Here is an 18,694-nt window from a genome sequence, read left to right on the forward strand (position 1 = left end):
GCTCCCACCTCCATGTTCATATCTGAAAGCTGTAAACTATTGGTGGTACCTGACTTTTGTTTTTTTAGAGATAATGAATATAGAGGCTAAATTATAATCTGTGACGGTCCAGAGTATCTCAGCATGTCAGACAAAACCATATGAAGGTAACATCCAAGGGAAAGGTACGTAGCTGATACGATTTATGAAAATGAACTGATTACAGCCAATAAGGCTGTTAGGAAATTAAACGGCATTAACAGCTTCTACACTGAAGCCACAACTGAATTTTTTTAATGCTCGTTTCTTAGTAAGACCTGTTTGCATTAAAAAAAGCCCATCTCTGGCTCTTTCGCACACAACGCAGTTGTGCTTCAGGAACAGAAAGGCTTTAAGCAGGGACTTAGACCTCTTTTTTGCACACCATCACCCAAAAAGTTTCACACAGGGGATGATTCTGGACTAAAGATACAGGAGACCGGACTGCTGTTTGCTGTGGAAGAGAAGCTGTGTCAAGCAGCTGCCAGGAAAACTTTGCCATCCATCACCTCCTGCTGCCTCCAGAGTATTCTGGAGAGAGCAGAAAAGTCTGATGCCACCAAAGTCCAAGATTGCCCTATTGCCCTGAGACAGGCTCTCCACGGGAGTCCGAAGGGAGCCACTGTGTGAGGGCGGCAGCAATGCACTACAAAACAGGCTGGGGATACAAACTCATATCCAGGAGCCAACAGCCTGAAGAAAGATTCCCTGTCTTGTTTTCAACCCCTTGAACACCTTTCCTTTAGCATCCCATCTGCTAGGAGTGTATGAGGAAGGCATTAGCCCAAGGGTGTGAGAACAGCAAAGCTACCAGGGGCTCCTCAAGTTTGTATCCATGCAAACAATTCTTGCAGCTCAGACATCCTCCCTTGGTAATACAGTCATACAGCCTCCAAGCCTGACTTACCTCTAGCTGGCCTGTAGCACAACAGTCATGATGGCTCGCACTCCTTAGAGATCCCAGACCCTCAGCCACAGTATCACAGGGGAGGGTCTGAACTATTACTTCAAAGCAGGTGGCAAAGCTGAGGCTGCTTTCATCTTTAGTGGTTCCTTCCCCTGTCACCACAAATGAAAGGAAATCCTTCTTTCCATGTGGCTCCTCCTGCTCACTCATCTCTCTCTTGAAGATTCGCTTTTCCCACAACAAATGTTGAGAATCTGAGAATTAACCTCATACTTGATCAGTACGAACTTTGACTTCACAGCTATGGCAACTCCACTGATGTCATGAATGAACAAAGGTGCTATGGATGGCAAACACACGGCCACTCACAGCTTGTGAGCAGTGAAGAATGCTGGGTTACCAATGCAGAGGTGCTACAGACATCAGGATAACATCAGCCCAGAGGGCCTAGAGAAGAAAAAGGTCTTTATGTGGTTCTCGTTCCATAAAGGAAGACTTCATTGCCTGCAGAACATCCCATGACAGATTTTACTACCACACTGGCTCAGGGCAGTGTCCTCCAGGTAGCTGGAAGACCAGAGACAAGCGTTGTCCGTGATCCGACAGCACTTCCATATAAGCCTGCTAGACTGAAGCCCTACAACTAGAAAAGCATGACAGAGCATGTGTGTCTTGACTTAGAAAACATCCTTCCCGAGCCTACTGGGGTTGGGATCTGGAAAGTTAAAATCCAAGAAACTCTCTGGCTGCTGACTAAGCATCTGAACTGGGTTACAGCACCAATGGCTCTGGGCTATAGCAGACAGGCATCAACAGCATCAGCTGAAGTGTCCCTCTTCTCTTTCATGTGCCTAACACCGGCAAGAGCAGCAGGGCTGAGACTGCCTTGGCGATACCAACAATTTGAAACAGCTGAAGAAAAAGATTCCTCTGAAACCTGATCTAGTGAGACACTTCAAACAAGATTTCAGGAACTTATTCCAGAGGAAGGACTTCCACCTTTGTGAGACTGACCACATAATGGTAGTAAACGGAGAATGTGCCAGAAATACTTATATGTACTGAGAGGAGTTATGGAGCCTAAACCACAACCTTGCCTCTAGCACATCCTCAGTGCAGTTACTTCTTTAGAACGAACAGAGTGTCCCCTCCTCCTTCTGATCGCTGTCTGTGGACCCTTCCAGCACCATCCCTTTCTCTCCTGTAGCTCTGCACACACTTGTAGCTCACTATACCTCAGGACACACGCAGTGAAATGTGAGAGCTTAAGAACTTGTTCATGCCAATATTTCACTGTTATTTGTCCCCAAACTCTTGGTTTTGTTTGGCCACAAAGAATTCCATAAGAAATAGCAAAGGCTGGTGCCCCAACTAAGCATGGGTGCATGTACAAACACTAAGGACAAGTTTGCTTCATAGACTTCTTTCATGTCACTGAGAAAGTTAAGCTCTGTATGACATAAAAGAGACCGGACAAAGCCTTGGTTTAAAGACAGAAGACACAATCCCAGAAATCAAATCTCTTTATGGAAAGTTTGGCTTCTACGTATACGTCAATCAAAAGAGGAAGGTCAAAGAAGATGTACCCCCACTGATGGTTGGAAATGGTGATCATGTATCAACAGATGAGGAGAAGGCTGAGGTACTTAACATCTTGTTTGCCTCAGTCTTCACCAATAACGGCTCTCCTCACCCCTCCTGGGTCACGGGACAGCAAGATGGTGACCAGGGAGGCAAACCCCCTCCCACAGTAGAGAAGGATCAGGTTTGCGAACACCCAAGGAACCTGAACATATATAAGTCCATGGGACCTGATAAGATGCGACCCAGAGTCCTGAGGGAATTGGCAGATGTGGTTGCCAAGTCACTCTCCATGATATTTGAAAAGTCATGGCAGTCGGGAGAAGTCCCTGGTGACTGGAAGAAGGGTAATGTGCCCATTTTTAAAAAGGGAAGAAAAGACGACCCTGAGAACTACCGACCTGTCAGCCTCACCTCTGTGCCTGGGAAGGTCATGGAACCGATCCTCCTAGAAGCTATGCTAAAGCACATGGAGGGCAGGGAGGTGACTAGTGGCAGCCAGCATGGCTTCTCCAGGAGCAAGTCCTGTCTGACCAACTTGGTGGCTTTCTATGATGAGGTAACCGCAGCAGTGGACACAGGTAAACCAACAGATGTGATCTATCTAGACTTCCGTAAAGCCTTTGACATGGTCCCCTACAACATCCTTCTGTCTAAGTTGGAGAGAGATGGATTTGATGGGTGGACGGTGCAGTGGATAAGAAACTGGTTGGATGGTCGCATACGAAGAGTAGTGGTCAATGGCTCAAAGGCCTTGGGCAGCCTGATCCAGTGGGAGGTGTTCCTGCCCGCGGCAGTGCGGTTGGAACTAGATAATCTTTAAGGTCCCTTCCAACCCAAACTATTCTATGATTCTGTGATTCTAAGTTCAGGCTCCAGAAGGCAGTAGAGCATGAGTTTTCTGGTAAAATAAAAGAATAAATGGGTTTATTCTTTTTATGTTTTTCAGAGCACAAAGTAACAAAGATTTAACAAGTCTTATCTGAACAGTAGAAGAGTTTTGAACACTGAGATTAAGAAAAGATGTGTTCATGAGACCCTGAACACAAGACAGTCCACAGAGAGAGGGTGAGACCACCTTAGACATGGAGACCTTTTCAAACGACCTTTCCAGTTTCTTTAAAAAAATCCAGAAAGCATCAGTTTTAGCATGCACCAACAGGACAGGAACATGTTTAACTCATGGCAAATTTAGGTAAGTCTTGTTCTCTATCCAGTTCACATCACAGCAAATTTAAAAACAAAACATATTTCAAGAACTGCGAGCATGACCTTTTGACCAGTTTCAGAGAAGTACATAAAGCACAACAGTGCTGAATGTACTCCACTTCAGCCCTCATCTCTGGCTGTGCATGTCGGGTGTTCATAGAATACAGTCAGGCTTATTCATCTGGTGGTTAATGATGTCACCTAATCAAGAGCTGGGATCACGAAGAAATCCCCAGCTGACATTAAAATGTTAACTACAATGGCCTGAATCCAATTATTATTTTTATTGGAATTGCTAATCAGAGAATCATAGAATGGTTTGGGCGGAAAGGGACCTCAAAGCCCATCCAGTTCCAAACCCCCTGCCATGGGCAGGGACACCTCCCACTGCATCAGGCTGCTCAAAATCCCTTCCAACCTGGCCTTGAACACCTCCAGGGATGGGTGAACACCGCTTCTCTGGGCAGCCTGGGGCAGGGTGTCATCACCCTCACAGGAAAGCATTTTCTTCCTAAGATCTCATCTAAATCTCCCCTTTCAGCTGAAAACTCCCCCTCACCCTATCCCTGCACTCCCTGATACAGAGCCCCTCCCCAGCTTTCCCGGAGCCCCTTTCAGCGCTGGAAGCTGCTCTAAGGTCTCCCCACAGCCTTCTCTTCTCCAGGCTGAGCAACCCCAACTCTCTCTCAGCAGAGGTGTTTCAGCCCTCTGAATGATCTCTGTGGCCTCCTCTGGACCCATTCTAACAGATCCATATCTGTCCTGTGCTGAGGACTCCAGAGCTGGATGCGGGGCTCCAGGCGGGGTCTCACCAGAGCAGAGGGGTACAATCCCCACCCTCACCTGCTGGTCCCACTGCTTTGGATGCAGCCCAGGATATGGTTGGCTTTCTGGGCTGCAAGTGCACATTGCTGGCCCATGTGAAGCTTCTCGTCCACCAACATCCCCAAGTCCTCCTCAGGGCTGTTAATCCATTTTCCATCCAACCTGTGCAAAATATATGGGATGGGGCTGGAGGGTCTGATGTCCAAGATAAAAATGTGACATCAATGCTACTGGAGACAGGGACTGATTGAAGCTTTCCACCTGTTCTGTGCTACTGCTGTGCCAGGTCAGGCTCCCCTTCCCCAGGCCTGCTCACATCCAAGCAGTCAAGAAGCTCCCATGGAGGCAGGGAATCTTTGTCACAACAGTGGTGTGTGAGTGTTCTCATGCATCACAGAGGCTGCAAACCTGCATGGCTGCCCAACTATTCCACTAACACCCATCTCCGTGAGATATTGCCATAATGGTATCCATGAAATCCGAAGCTTAGGGATTTATGGTCCATGGTAAACCCAGCATATCAACACAAACTGTCTCCTTTTGTGAGCAAATGAATTTCTCTCTGTGAAGAGATCTCACAGCAAGCCTTCATCTCTTCAGTTTGTATATGTGCAACCTGTAGCCAATGTACCGAGGTAGCCTTCCTTGTCTTGAAAGTGCCTTTGCAGTTAGCTGATAAGTTCCCCTGCCAGTCTGAGCTGCTCCGATGCAAGGATATTTCATAAACCTTCCTCTCAAAAACTCTTTCCATGAATGAGAGGGAAATGACTGGGGTGTGTTGACAGCCTTCAACTATCTGAAATCACTTTGTGAAGTATTACAGGGACCCAACCCAGCCAAGAACAATAACCCTTACAACAGAAATTAAAATTAAATACCTTTACATTATTATTTATGAAAGAAAACGCACCGTGTTTCATTGGCGCACCCACTCTACCTCTGTGTCACTCTGACACTTTCACTGACAATCATGCTTGGCTTCTGCCAGTGCCCCAAGGAGCCCACCAGGACAGGGTCACCACACTCAGGATCTTTCTCCCTGCTCTTGGTATCTGGTAAGCAGATAACGGCTGCATACAAACAATCCTTATAATGAAAGGTACTACCCTGTATTGAGGCCACTGGCAGAGAGGAACAGAGCCAGAGGCCAGTACTGGATTCAGTGTCTGCTCTCCTGACGCCACGTATCTGCGTTGGACTCCATCCACCAGGACGTAGCCAAATGTAATAGGTGATTCCATGACATTACTCCAGTTTACACCAGTGTAAATAAGACTCAGCTCTTGCCCTCACTCTCCTCAAGCATTGCTTTGCTGTGCTACTGCCAGGCTGAATGCCAGCTCAGCCTCTGGCTTACTGCGGGACCCACACTCTTACGCTTCAGTGCATCCTTGCAGTTGAACAAGATGTTTATTCATACATATTTTTAATCTTGTTGCTACCCTGGATTCTTCTCATCAGCCGTCTCGCACAGCCATTCATTCTACACCAGGGAAAGAGGCCAATTATCTTGCACAGCCCAAGGGCGAGCGACTGCTCAGGGAGGCAATGGGTGCTTGTCCCTGCGGGAATAACTGCTGTCCCCTGGCGAGGATAGGAAATCCTGTAAGTTCAGAAAGTCTCAGCAAAGCAGGGGAGGAAATGTCACATAAATTCCTCATCATCTGAGGAAGAGAAGCACCATCCTTGTGGAAAATGCTGTCTTTGTTGCATCTCAGAGGGCTGCGCACAGCCCTGCCAAGAGCAGGTAAGGAGCCATTTCTGGAGACAGCAGCTCCTTGGAGCAAAGCTATGAATTGATGCGGCACTGGGCAGCTCCAGGACTCTTCAGAGGATGATGTGACATGTGGTTACAGACCCAAAGCTGGCAAATAGAGACTTGTGTTGCCGAGCAGGATGGGCTCACCCATCACCAATATTTCAGCTCCCATTAACTTGGACTGAAGGTCCCAAGGGATCACCTCAGCCATGTCTGATCTCTCTCATCACACCCACTTCTTGGAGCCAACACCTGCAGGTCCAGTTGTAGTAGAGGCCATCAGCCGCCGCTCTCCGTGTGCACAGGGCAGACACATCAAGCCTAGGCTGCAGTATGCAACACAGAAAAACATACGCAAGACACAGGCAGTACGGCTTTCAACCAAGCTCCAAAGGTCTCTGTTCGCCTTCTCTCAGACATCATCAGAGAGACTCAGTCCTTCCTCCTTCAAGCTCGTCACAGCAGCCATGGGCTCCACCTCCTATAAGATATCTGATCTGTCAGCTCAGGCTGGCACACGTAAAGCCCAGCTCCTCCTCCACGCAAGGGGTTAAGTGATTGTACAGCCTTAGCTACACCTACCAGTGTCTGGAGAGAGGGAAGAAAGAGGGGAGAGGAGGCTGACTTGCCCTTTGGAAGCCCAGTCTCCTCCCCACCTGCCTCCCCCATGCCCTGTACCAGCAAAATGGCTTTTCACACTTAATCTTGCACACAGCCTTTGTGCCATCCCATCTGATTTTACGTGGCAGCCGTGCGCCTTTTGAGATGGTGCATGGTCCAGAACAGATCAACTGCACAGCAGGGTGAATGACAGCTGTGAACAAAATATCTGGACAACTGCTATGGCAAAAGGGACCGGCATTGCTTCATGCCACTGCTGCCAACTATCTCCTGGTTGCACAATGGATCCTTATCACCTTTTCTCACCAGAGCTGGGCAGGAGGAGCTTTGCAGCCTTTGCTTTCACCTCACTAATCATCACTGGGCTGACAAGTCCCATGGACCGGGAACAGCCTGCTATTCTGGCTCGGAAATAGAGCCCATACCTTGCCTTCACGCTGACTGCTGAAAATGTGCCCTCAGATGGCCTGTGATGCCATTTTTGTCTTCCACTGGAAGCTGAATGTCATTGCTTTTCCCATCAGGAAGGCTGCTAGCAGACTGAGGCCCCAGTTCTGCCCACTTGTTGCACCAGACAGCAACTGAACAGGTCTGGGCAGGCACTGGGCAGGCACTGGGCAGGCACTGGGCAGGCACTGGGCAGGCACATTTGGGAGCCCAGCTCCTCTCAGTCCCAGGGCGGGCAGTGCCTGTGCCTGCCAGAGCCCACGGAGCTGGCAGAGACACACAGCCTCACACACCCTGGCTCCTGTCTTCTGTCACTGCCACCCTCAACACTCCTTGGACAGGTGGAAAGTCGTGATGCCAATACCAGTCCCCTCAGGAGACCACAAAACCATGTTTGATTTGCACCCAAGCAATCTGCTCAGGATTAACTAAATGGATTCAGGAGACAAGAGGAGAAAAGTTTTACCTGTTGCCTGTTTAGTGGATTACGTTAGAAAGTGTTGGGACTGAAAGCACCTCAAGCTTCATGGCTTTTGAGCTGTTCTGGATGCAGTTCAAAAAAGCAAATCCTGAAACAAAAGAGCTCACATATAACATAGGAATTTTCCTCCCTCTATTGTCTCCAGTAACCAAGTTCTGGCGCAGGTGGGCTGCAGCCCTGCAGGAGGCACAATGCAGGGCGATGTCTGCACCTGCCCTGGCCCCTGCTGTGCCTCCCCAGGGGTGCTGGCCCACAAGTAGTGGCCAACCCATAGTAACTCCGCTTCACGAGCTACCTCATATAAATAAGACAAAGAGATACAGTAATAGATCAATCATACTCTATATAAGGGAAATGGAGAGGCATAGCCAGTCCTGTATACTTGTTGGCATTGCAGAATAACCCACTGTACTTTGGACTCTATTTCCTACCCTAACTGTTCTTCTTTGTAATTTTCCAAGCAAAAACCATTTTGACTCCACAGTAAACTGTCTGTCCAGAATTGCCACCACTGTACTGGCAGCCCTGCATCACTACACCTCCCTCCAGTGTCCTTGTAGGGACAAAGCCTGGAAAGATGAGCTGCCCTGAATGGGAATGGGAGGGTGGGGCGGGGATATGAGGATGGCCATCAAATCCAGGGGCATCATCCGTTTTCTTTCTAACAGACAGCAACTGCTCCTCCCCACCTCCTGGGCTTACTCCCCCAAAGGCTAACTCCTTACTGCAGTGCTGGCCACCTGCCTTGCAGACCTGCCTGTGAATACACCATGTGAACGTTGCACCATATTGCACCTTTTGCTACACCCTGAGACAACGCTGTATATTCATGAGTGCCATCTACTGGCACCTTCCTTTTAATTAACCTTTACAAAGCCACTTGATGGGATGCGGAGCTCTGCAGCCCAGGAGCACACAGGTACCACTGGCTCCTGACCCCTCTCTAGCAGGGGAAAAAGTCTGTGCCTTCTCCAATATCCCAACTTCTCTGTTCTCATCAGCTGCAAGAAATAAATGACGAAGATTCATTCTATAACCTGCTACAAGGATTGGTTAAGAAAAATGAACATGTTTGCCTGGTAGGGAAAGGATAATGGTTAAAGAAACACCTGAAATCTCAAGAGGTTCTTCGTGATGCTTCTGCTGGACAAGAAGACATCAATGCAAAATTATGTCTTCATGCAAAAATGCAAAACGGAGGGAGCTGGGCTCTTCTCCCAAGTGACAGAGGACAGGACAAGGGGGAATGGCCTGAAGCTCCGCCAGGAGAGGTTCAGGTTGGATATCAGAAAAAAATTCTTCACAGAAAGAGTCATCGGGCACTGGAACAGCTGCCCAGGGAGGTGGCCGAGTCACCTTCCCTGGAGGTGTTTAAGGAACGGGTGGATGAAGTGCTGAGGGACATGGTTTAAGGGAGTGTTAGGAATGGTTGGACTCGATGATCCCGTGGGTCCTTTCCAACCTGGTGATTCTATGATTCTAAAAAAAAAAAAATATCCAAACAACATATACATATACATATACATATACATATACATATACATATACTGGCTTTTTCCTCAAAAGACTGTCTGCCTCCTGGAACCTCATTTTCTAAGGCCCGCAGCCGCAAAGAAAACATCAGATGTGTGCTGAGAGGCAGAAAGAATGGCTCTGCCATGAGTGAACTCATTCCTAATCACCACACTTGCAGTAATAGCCACTGGAGAACAAATGTGGGTAATCCTGTCCAGTTTTCCTGGGACAGAGAAGCAAACAGATCCCAAACCCGCACACTTTGCATAAAGGGATATTTCATTAAAGGAGCCTAAGTCAAAAGCATCTGCTGGACACCATTGTTTATTTTCCTTCCCCAGCGTGCCGAGGAGACTTAGCAGAGCCCCTGCTATATGGGCTCTGCCCACTAAAGGAGAGCCATGCAGCACCTCCCTCATCAGGACAATAATTACACTCACAGGAGCTGTATGAAAAGAGTCTGGCAAAATTAGAGAAGCTGCAACAGTGGGAACGTGTCGATCTAACTGAGAAGCAATATGGAGGTTGCGGAGACATGACGAGCAAAGGACTGGAGTACAGAGGACAAAACACGTCCAAAACTGTAACAAAATCACACTCAGATGAATAAAGTCTTCTTGACACAAGGTCCGGAAAGAGCAGAGATACTTCATCTCTGAGCCACACAGGCTTAGGATTTGTGTTCCCATCCCATGGTTGTCCTTGACATGAAGCCAAACTCATCCTTTTACGCTTGCAATAAATGCCCTGTAGGGCAAGCTGCTCTTATTGCCTTCACAGACATACACACAGCCCTCCCTGAGATCACAGCACCCAGTGCCCAACTCCCTTCCCTTTCCTTCTGTCCTCTCCCTGTTCAGTCACCCTCCCCTGTTTGCTTTTTCACCTTCACACAGGAAACAATCTTATAATCGGAGTCAGGAACAGATACGCATCCTGCAAGGAGCCACTTCAAAGTAGGAGGCTTAGAGCCTAAACTCTCCCAGAAAGGTATCTGAGTTATGCACATTCCTGATGATAAAAGTGACTAACCATCATTACCAGGTTCCTGGAGTGTCAGTTCTGGTGCTCGCTCTAAAAAGCATAGTGTCTGATGGCACAGAGTTTAGCAAAAGAGATTAAAAAAAGCAGAATTTAAAGTCCAGATAATCCATCCTGCAGAGACAGCTGAAATGAGCTCAGTGCCTGTAATTCAGTAATGAGAAGGTTAAGATGCATCTCAGTCACAGCCTGTATGTACCTGTGCAGTGAAAAATCCCAAGATTAGTGGGTGCTTGAGTCTGTTTTAATTTTAAACAAAAGCTTGTTGAGAAGCACAACAGAGACTGGAGGCTGGAAATAAGTAAGGGGAGCATTTTTAGACTAAAGCAATGCACCACGGAAATAATTATCTAGGCGAAGGAGTAGATTTTTCTCTGACTTACAGTTTCTGCATCCCCACTGGATGCCTGTCTAAATGCCATCCTCTAACCTAAGCAGAAGTTACGGAGCTTGAAGTAGAAATCTTTGGATATAAGTATGTGATCCGTTTTCCCTGGGAAGTCAGACTCACTGGTTAGAACTGTCCCATCTTCTTGCGAACAGGGCCGTGATGGGAGAGCTGGAGTCTGAGAACTGGCAGCCAAAGAACAGTTGGACACAGCAGTGAGAGTTTCCCAGTAGTTGGGATCACAGTACCACTAAGTCAGTACTTTAGGAGGTAGAATATTAGTGTTGCCTACCCAGGGTTTCTCCAGCAGTAATGAAAATTAAGGAGATGTATAGTAGAGCTCATATAGATTATACGCAATAAACAAATAATGAAAATAAACCATTTCAACGTGCAGTTTGGGAAGTCCTGTACCATATATGTTATCATTTATTCATTGTATTCCCACAGTGATACACTTCTGCTACACCCTGTAGCCTAAAGCCTCTTGCTTTCTAAGTGTTAATCAGGGCTCACAGTAAATGCTGAGAAGCGAGGGAAGTGTGCTCATCTCTCTCCTATGTTTGTAAAGCCCGAAGGGGCTTGCACAAGGTCACAAGTGAATCAATAGCACTGCCAGATACAGCTCAAAACTCCTGCTTTCCAGGTTCCTCCCATAGAGAGAAGGAGGTTGGCAACAAATCCCCAGAGAAGTGGGAATGAGCAAGAAAATCAGTGTGCAATGTGGCTGTGTTCACAGGTGAGTTAATTAGACTGTGGCCTAATTAAAATACAACCTTTGCATCTTGCCTTTTTTCCTTGATGATGTGGGCAACAGGTACAGGTTGTCCATAAGTTAAAACTTTAAGCTAGGAGACAGCTTCTAATCTCAGAGAGAGTGGAACAGCCCTACGACGGGGCAAGAAACCCAGCAATTTCCATATGGCACCTCGTTTGCTCATGGAAAGCATCACTAGATGCCTGCAACAGCGGAGGGAGAAGCACAAAGACACAAAAGGCTTCTTCCCTGTGCTCCCTTCCACAGTAAACCTAGTTTTAGGAGCACCAAACGCTTGTCACTTCAAATGAAATTCCCAGGTGTTTGGCATCTCTAGAAAGCAGTTCCTGCGCTTCAGCAATGATAATGGACACAGGAGACCAATATGCGTTTCATGGCTGGAGTTACAGACCCTGCTGCTGAAAACTGCAAAACCAAGGATGTTGAGGCTCTGGAGCGTGTCCAGAGAAGAGCAACAAAGCTGGTGAGGGGCTGGAGAACAAGTCTTACGAGGAGCGGCTGTGATAGCTGGGGTTGTTTAGACTGGAGAAGAGGAGGCTGAGGGGAGACCTTATTACTCTCTACAACTACCTGAAAGGAGGTTGTGGAGAGGAGGGAGCTGGGCTCTTCTCCCAAGTGACAGGGGACAGGACAAGAGGGAATGGCCTGAAGCTCCGTCAGGGGAGGTTCAGGTTGGATATCAGAAAAAAATTCTTCACAGTAAGAGTCATCGGGCACTGGCAGAGGCTGCCCAGGGAGGGGGTCGAGTCGCCTTCCCTGGAGGTGTTTAAGGAACGGGTGGATGAAGTGCTTAGGGACATGGTTTAGGGAGTGTTAGGAATGGTTGGACTCCATGATCCAATGGGTCCTTTCCAACCTTGTGATTCTGTGATTCTGTGATTCTGCGTCACAGTGAAGCTGGGAATACGAGGGCATTATTTGTGTTAGGATCTCTCTCCTCCCTTTTCACCAGAAACACAGTAGGAATGGAAGGGAAATATCTTATAACAGGCCACAAAAATGGAACATTAACCAAAGATTTGACCTCCGCACACAAAACCTAACAACCGAGGAGACTCTACCACAAGAAAAGCTTTTTTTTGTCTAAAGACTGTTTTTAGAGTGCAATGGTCTGATCAGGGAAAAGCTGGGTAAACTTGCTTCATCTTCAGTGAGCTTTACAGGTCTGATCAGGAACGCACCAGGAACCCCCCCGGTGCCATCACTCACCGTGCTGCATCGGCACAGGCGTCAGGAGCGCAGGCAGTGGGCTGTCACCATGGGGAAAGGACACTCTGAGGCACCGAGGGAAGAGCGCAGCCCAGCTCCTTCCTGAAACCTGCAGTTCATATGAAGATGAATAGTTACAAAATGAAATACCAAAGTCTCCCACTACAGAATCAGTTCATGAGGGACTGCAGGTGAGATGCTAAAAGTGATACAAGCTACCATGCGCGGAAGGACTAGGACGCAGAGCCAGAGCATTCAGGAGGCGCCCAAGGCAGCTTCACACAGGCTACGTGTCCAAGATAAATCCCCACCAAGACAGACACCCTCTGGATACAGACAATGCTGAAAAGTGTAAGTGTTTGGCAGATGAGAAGGGGGAAAAAAATCTGTAAACTCTGAAGATAAAATTCACTACTGTCGCCCTTAATAACTCACAGATGTATTTTTTCCTGTCTTGTCTGCCAAACATTTAAAACCAGTGTCGCATTTCCTACTAAACCAGGATGCCCACACAAGGAAACCCAAGTGAGCAGTGGCCCATGAGACGGTATAGTGCTTTGAAAATGAAGTTTCCAAATGCATTTGAGACAACGGAAGAGAAAAGAACGGGTCAGAAGCAGCGATGAATGAACACAGAGAGACAGGATTTCTCTGTACATCAGAGCTCTGAGCATCAAAATCACATGGAAATTCCAGCTTTCCTGGTTTTAACAGGAAATAGCCCAGGAGATAGACTGAAGGCTGTGAGGCAATCCATTTTCCAACATGACAATGCAGTCTACAGCCAGAGCATCACATTGCAGTCATGCTGCCCATTACTCAGTGTGAAAAAAGATTAAAGAGCAAGACAGAATGGATCCAGTGAGGCACAGTGAGAATCTGCAGCTGTACCAACCACTCTTTCTCACAGCTCACCTAGCTGAAAGCAAGGAGTCCGTTCGAACTGAGGATGTCTGCACGTACACGGAGAAGAAATCGATTACGCCAAGCCACCCCTTTCCCCTTCCCGACGGACTGCACTGCACACACTTGCTTAGAGCCCCTCTGACATTGAGAGAGCAGAGGCTGCTGGTTTACTCCAGTGCAGGAGGGTCAAACGAACCGTAACTCCTGACAGGTCTGGTTGCAAACAACAGCCAGGGAAGCTCATGTCTTTATGAACTTTTATCAACTTCCAGTCCCTTTTCTCTTCTGTTTTGCTGTCACCTATCTGTATAATTAATTAATATTTGGTCTTGTCACTATGTTGACCAAGAGACACTGCAAACTCAAAGTCAGCCTCGGTCTAGTCTGCTAGATACCTGCTTGTGGTACACTGGACTGGAAAGCACAGCCCAAAATGAAGAGAACAGGGAACTTGTCCCTGGGAAATCTAAGTGTCTGATGCCTACTCAACTCATAAAAGAAACACTGCAAAGGGGTTTGAGACACAGAAGACTTATAATTGGGGTGATTCTATACTTGCTTATCAGTAACTGGTGTTTAACAGCATGGAAAAACATGATGCACAGCTCCTCAAAGGAACTGAACGGAGAACATGAGCAGCACAATTAATGCCCAGCCTTCCCACACTGTCTCTACAACAGGTAGTCAACATTCCTGCAAAGCTGCCTGCTTCCATTTCATATCTGTATTCTATTCCACGCTCATTTTAGTCTGCATGTCAAAAAGGTGCTGTTCATCTCTTCCTCCCAAATGTCCCTTCCCCAGTTCCGCATAGTCATAAGCTGCTCATGTATTTCCTTGCCTTGAAAAGTTAGGATAAACACGCTCCAAAACCAAATGACAAATAAATCAACACCAAGTGCTCCTCAGGTCATCAAAAACAGAGGCACTGTAGTATGGATGCAGCACTTTCCGCTACTGTGCCAGCAGTTTAGGAGGATTCTTGGTTTCCTTCTCCTTTGCTGATGCTCCCTTACAAATCCGGCTGTCTCTCTGCCGGGTCCCCCTGTGAGGAAAGTCTCCTTGCAGCTGCAGGGAAAGGCAAGACATTTTGCTTGCATGGCTGCCTCTGCATTTCAAGCTTATTTGTATGAGACGCTGCCACCCAGCACAATTTGCATATGTACCAAAAGACGAGACCTGCACAAAATGAAGCAGGAAAACCATTTGTCTCTCTTCTCGGAAGCAGTTAATGGCATGGATACGTTGCAAATGTTTACTATGAAGTGTTTCCTAAGCCTCTGAGCTATAGAATTGGTACATAAAAGGAGGTTCGCCCTCTTCCCTCAGTCCCACAATCCTATTTGCTTCAGATTAACACAAGTGACCTCTACTTCACTTGAGCTTCATTCATCGCCCACGGAGCAGGGCCTGGTTTTACTGAATTATTTCTCTGCCATCATGAAATGCTATTCAGCTGCATTGGAGGGGACAAGGCTGCAAGATGCAGGTGTTAGCTTTCTATTAACTGTTCAGCACCCAGAGAAGATTCCCATTTAAACCTTTCTCAGATCAGGAGGATGGCTGAAAACCATGACATAAATACAAGATACCTAGACTTAACACACCAGAACACAAGGCTCAAACATGTGATAAAGGAAACAGGGATGAACAACATTCTGGTAATCACATGCAATCATACACATCAGGGGACAAAGCAGCCCTCATCTCAGCTCCTCCTGCAGCTCCCTCCCTCCCTGTCCTCAGCTGTGTCAGTCACCCAACGTGCCCCACAGCTGCTGTCTTAAGAGCGCATCAGAGGCGCTGGGATGGGTGTTCTTTGAAATGGCTTAATTTAAATAGACGTACGAAGCGTCACCTCCAAATTAAGCTAGGCTGAAGAAAACCCTTCAGGAGCTTTCTGTCCTGACTTTCACCCTATCTTCCCCTCTCATTTTACTTTAAAAAAGGGCTTACAAGTCACTCACCTCTCCGGCCATCAATAGAGAACAACTCCTACCTGAAAGGTGTCTTCAGTTGCACACTGTAAGGGCAGGGAGGATGCGCCCTCATTTCCCCCGTCCTCCAAGAATAACAGCCCAGACTGAAGTCCCTCCACAAATCAGATCTCCTGTGTCAGACACAAACCCAAATTATTCTGGCACATAAACACAGATCCGTGCTGAAAGAATGGCCATTGGGCAATTAACAGAGTGAGCATTAAAACCCTGTCGCTCCTTTGTTCTCCAGGCAGGCTGTAAGATTGACTGAACCCCTTTACTTGGGAAAACAAACATCAGGCTTGATCTTCAGCTGGTAGAGAGTGATGCAGAGCCATCAATTTCTCTGTCATCCTGACTGAAATTTTGACCCGTGGCTTCCAGCTGCATCAAAGCTCTTACTCGCTACCTGCACCTCCCGCACCTTCAAATGGCACAGTAACTCCACTCGCTGTTTTTCCAGAGCAGGGACAGATTTTCCTGGATTTCACTTTTTCTTTACAGCTTGGAATTTGGTTCTGGCTTTCCTGCTGGCTGGATATCCATACGGGGCTTGCTCTTCTACCTCCCCCCACAGGCTGTGTTTCAGCCTGTGCTGAACAGCCTTAAGTGAAAAGTGAGATACTTTCTGAAGTGCCACAACAGCACAGCACAAATCTCCTGCTGCATTAGGCTCACAGTGGCCACCCTGTGCCTGGCAAACCCTGCTTCGACAGGGACTAGATTGTGCCAGGTCTGGGAGCTTCTGCTGTGATTTGCAAGTAACCAGTTGGTTCAGAAACAATCCATAAATACTGTATTTAAACGTTTTGCTCATTCCTACACAACAGCATCCTGCCAAAAGAAGCAGAATCCTAAACTTAAGTAGAGCAGACAACACTATCTAGTTGTTGTATCCCAACAACTATCCCATCCTTCAGCTCTCTGAAGAATTACAGACCATTCCCTCCTCTGCACAGACAAGAATGTGCTTCTGCATTCACTGAATGGCCATTGGGTTTTGGGTTTATAAACCAAAAATATGTATTTCCTGAAAATCGCGTGTGACTTGTGATGAGCAAAGCCTGAAACCTGGAGGAATCAGCCAGAACACAGAGGGTGTTGTGTGGGCTGCTCTTCAACACACACATCCTGAACTCCAAAAAACCCAGAGACTGATGAAGACGGGCAGGATAGTCAGAATAAGGGAGACACCAGAGTTGGCTACGCTTTTTTTAGCTTAACCAAACACAGACTGAGAGGGGTCATCACTGCAACCCAGAAATAACTCAAAGGCAAACACCAAGGAATTAAAATAGCTGGTCAAGATCAGGGACTAGAAAGAAACAAAGAAGAATAAAAACACCATATGTAAATTAAGAATGCAAATTCTGTTTCTGTTACCAAAAGGATGAGGCAGAAGTCACTTTTCAATAGAAATAATGGGGGAAGGAGCCCATCAGCCACCTTCAGGAGTTTATAAAGCAGACTCTAGGACATGGGAGCTGCAGTCAGAGGAGCTGAATCAAGCACCTTGAGCCTCCTCGCTACACCCGGTGCTCAGCTCAAGCACAATGAAGGGGAAAAAAAATGAAAATAGTAGAGGAAAATGTCAACATTCACCACTGCTGTCAAAAAAACTCTCATTAAAACTTGGCCACAAATGCGGCAAGCTCTGCAAGGAGGAATGCCCAGAGGAGAAAAAGGGCATCTCGGTGAATTCAGGCTCCCTGATCGTTTGTGCCTTTCCATCACAAACACAGATGCTTGCCCCACGCTCGCTCTCCAAGATGAATTGCCAGTTGGGATTTTTCTATAGCGTGTCTACAGTGAGGCATCAGGAAGCTCTCTGTAAAAGCTATTGGAATAACTCTACCCGAAAGCACTCCCTTGCAGTGAAACAAATCGTTAAGAGAAAAGGTGCTCAAGTTTTTTCTGGACTCCAATTTAGTCTCTATAACTAGAATTTGTAGGCATCAGAAAGGAAGAAAATTGTTTCCATCTCTAACTTTTCAAAAGAATTATGCTTGGTTTTTCCTCAACAAATACTCCCCATCAACATTTGCAATTTATGGCCCAAGAGACATGGAATGCAGCAAGAAGGCAAACACATGAAAGAGAGTATCTCCTCAAAATCTTTTTTAACATTTTACAGCATACACAGCAGAGAAAGAAAGAAGGAAACTCAATTGGCCTGAAATAGGCAAAATTATTTTTAAGGGTTTATTTTCTATGCTGTGACAGTTCCAGCACAGCATCTTTTTTCTTAAGAAAGGACACAACATCGTCACTCATTCAAAGCCTCAGTTTGTTGCAGACATGGACAGTGGGATTGAGTGCAGCCTCAGCAAGTTTGTCGATGACCCCAAGCTGTGTGGTGCAGTCACCGTGCAGGAGGGAAGGGGTGCCATCCAGAGGGACCCGGACAGCCTGGAGAGGTGGGCCTGTGTCAACCTCATGGGGATCAACAAGGACAAGGGCAAGGTCCTGCACCTGGGTTGAGGCAATCCCAAGCACAAATACAGGCTGGGAGGAGAATGGATTGAGAGCAGCCCCCAGAAGGACTTGGGGTGCTGGTGGATAAGAAGCCCAACATGAGCCGCCAATGTGCGCCTGGAGCTCAGAAACCAACCGTGTCCCGGGCTGCACCCAAAGCACTGTAACTAGCAGGTTAACTAGGTGATCCGTGGGCTGGAGCACCTCCTGTATGAGGACAGGCTGAGAGAGTTGGGCTTTTTCAGCCTGGAGAAGAGAAGACTCCAGGGGAGGATGTTCTATGTTTTGATTTTTAAGGCCAGCATCACTGCTAGATTAAACTGCACTGGCTGCGTCTATCTACAAAACCAGTTACCAGCCCTCTACAGGCTTGCAGAAGGTCAGGGCAGCCAGGCACGGAAACTTAAAATTCAAAAAAGACTGTCTGTGTATTAGGTCTCGATTTAGAGTATTTCAGCACTCCCTTAAGGTTAGGAATGCAAGTCCTCTGACTGAAGTCACAGGAGCTATTCATGGGCTCAGAAGTTAGACATGCATTAAGCACTCTCCTGACTC

At 47.2% G+C, this 18,694-nt stretch overlaps 1 protein-coding gene across 2 annotated transcripts in view; it reads right to left on the reverse strand.

Moving 5' to 3' along the window:
* PAK3 (p21 (RAC1) activated kinase 3) overlaps positions 1 to 18,694 on the reverse strand; it is a 151,018-nt gene that overhangs the window by 94,554 nt on the left and 37,770 nt on the right. Inside the window, exon 2 of one of the 2 annotated variants that reach the window (XM_054075434.1) lies at positions 12,780 to 12,888. The exons of the other annotated variant lie outside the window; for it this stretch is intronic. The gene's annotated coding sequence lies outside the window, so the exon portion shown is untranslated. The remainder of the gene's footprint in view (positions 1 to 12,779; positions 12,889 to 18,694) is intronic. 2 annotated transcript variants of the gene reach the window in all.

This window comes from Cuculus canorus, chromosome 10, assembly GCF_017976375.1.
Source record: "Cuculus canorus isolate bCucCan1 chromosome 10, bCucCan1.pri, whole genome shotgun sequence".
Classification (NCBI taxonomy): Eukaryota; Metazoa; Chordata; class Aves; order Cuculiformes; family Cuculidae; genus Cuculus; species Cuculus canorus.